Below are 2,379 nucleotides of genomic sequence, written 5' to 3'. Positions count from 1 at the left end.
TGCAAGAAGCTTTGAGAAGAATAGTGTAAAGACATTTTGTGACGCCCCTCGCCTTCCAAAGCTCAAAAAATCATTTAAAAAACTGATGACTGTGAAATTTCAATTATATTCACAAGGAAAGCTAGAGTGAACTGCAAGAAGTACAGAACAGCAGCTTTGTGTTTGAAAGGCCAAAAGGGCCTAAGAGAAGAGAAAGCAGCCTTGACGCCAGACCCATCTGTTTCCAGAGACCAGCTGCACATAAGCAGACTTGAATTTATAGCCTTGAAAGAGGGTACCGCTCCAGGGGCATTAGAGAACTGTAAGGAAGGGTAAGTCAATGCCATGAACAAGCTATCAAAAATAACTTAGTGCTCAGAGGCTACATTAATAGAGGTATAACATTCACACAAAAGGAGGTGATAGGCCTGTTCTGCTCTATGCTTGTTAAATCACAGTCAGAGACTGGGTTCATAAAGACAAACTGGATTTTGTGCAGAGGTTGGTCTTAATGGATAAAGGTCTGGACTTAGCCAGTGAACCGATGGGAAGACTATTCCAGATGAAGGATAATATGTGTGAAAAATCTGAGACAAATGCTAACTGCTTCTAAGGAACTGAGAAAGGCCAGCATGGCTGAAAGAGAGAAAGCAAGTTGTAGCCAGACTTGAGGCTGGAGAAATGGGTGGTGGCCAAATCTGCAGGGTCTCATGAGTCATATACAGTTTGGATTTTATCCCAGGAAAAAGAATCCTTAATCTATTATTTCATACTAGAGGCCCGGTGCATGAAATTCATGCACGGGGGGGGGGGGGGGGTGCGTCCCTCAGCCTGGCCTATACCCTCGCGCAATCCAGGATCACTTGGGAGATGTCCAACTGCCAGTTTAGACCCGACCTGGGCCTAAACTGGCAGTCAGACATCCTTCTCGCAATCTGGGACTGCTGGCTCCTAACCGCTCACCTGCCTGATCGCCCCTAACCACTCACCTGCCTGCCTGATAGCCCCTAACCACTCTGCCTGCCTGCCTGATCACCCCTAACTACTCGCCTGCCTGCCTGATAACCCCTAACCACTCACCTGCCTGCCTGATTGCCCCTAACCACCCTGCCTGCCTGCCTGATCGCCCTAACTGCTCACCTGCCTACCTGATCGCCCCTAACTGCCTCTGCCTCTGCCTCTGCCCCCGCCACCGCGGCTTTGTCCGGAAGGACATCCGGAATGACATCCGGAAGGTTGTTCAGCTGTCTGGTCTAATTAGCATATTACGCTTTTATTATTATAGATTGGCCCGGGACCTACATTGGGCTAAGTCCCCAGACACAACACACACACACAAACTTGTTTATGTCCAGAAGGGACACTGCATTGGAAGAGTTTCAAAGAAGCTGGAAGTCGGGAGCAGGGAGACGGAATCCCCTGAGCCTTGACCTAATATCTGAACATGGCCCAGTGAAGAATGTGGCCAAAGCTGCCATTTGGTTATCTGGCCTTCAGGGATCTCAGAGGACCAGCAGCTGGCAGAAAAGAACTATAAGATTTGTGCCATTTTTTGCAGGAAGGGGGAGAGGAGTCTTACCCTGAAGAAAACTAGGACCAGAGCTCATCTCTTTCCTGCTGCTACACTTCCCTTAAAATCAAAAGAAGTAACCATCCACTCCACTCTCCCTACAGTGTGCACAGCCCGGTACCCACACAGTGGGTACACATCTGCCTAGGGAGACCTCTGTAGGAGGTTCACTACAGCAAACCACAGACTCTCATCATCGCATCCCTGGGGGAGGAGGGGAGTCCCACTGCCCTCACTCCTTTTTCACATTCCCCAGATGATAGCGCTGCTGCTGCTGGCACCTCCACCCCCCTTTCTCCAGAAAGCTGACGCATGTGGCTGCTGCTGCCCCCACACTGAACCGGGATTCCTTACTCCCAGGTCCAAGTCCAGGAGGCTGGGTCTGACTGGTCCTGAGCCTGTGCCCTGACAGCCAGGGGAGCTTGGACAGGGAGTTTTCAGTTGCTCTGCGGAGACCGTCTGGTTCCCACCAAGGCTCAGAAGATGAAAGAATTCTCAGGCGTGGAAAGGTGTTTCTGATGCGGGGAGGCCAACAAGTATAGTATATGCCTGTTGCCAGCAGTTTTAACAACCCAGCCCCTGGTACCAATTTCTGTCCTGGACAAGGCCCTCTTGACTTCAAGACTAGGAGTGATAGGGGTTGGATGACAAGGCATCTGTGAGGCTCAGAGAGCAGAGGGGCAGGAGCCAGCCTCTACCCAGGCAAATCCCTTAGGGTCTATGACCCCGAAACTCCAGAAGACCCAGAATCCATGATCTTCTGCTAGAGGCATAAGGAAAGGATTTGTGGGTGCCACCTGGACAGACCCTCCCGGTTGAAACCCAGTGTT

Source organism: Myotis daubentonii, chromosome 3 (assembly GCF_963259705.1).
Source record: "Myotis daubentonii chromosome 3, mMyoDau2.1, whole genome shotgun sequence".
In the NCBI taxonomy this organism is placed as follows: Eukaryota; Metazoa; Chordata; class Mammalia; order Chiroptera; family Vespertilionidae; genus Myotis; species Myotis daubentonii.
This window is presented reverse-complemented; position numbering follows the sequence as displayed.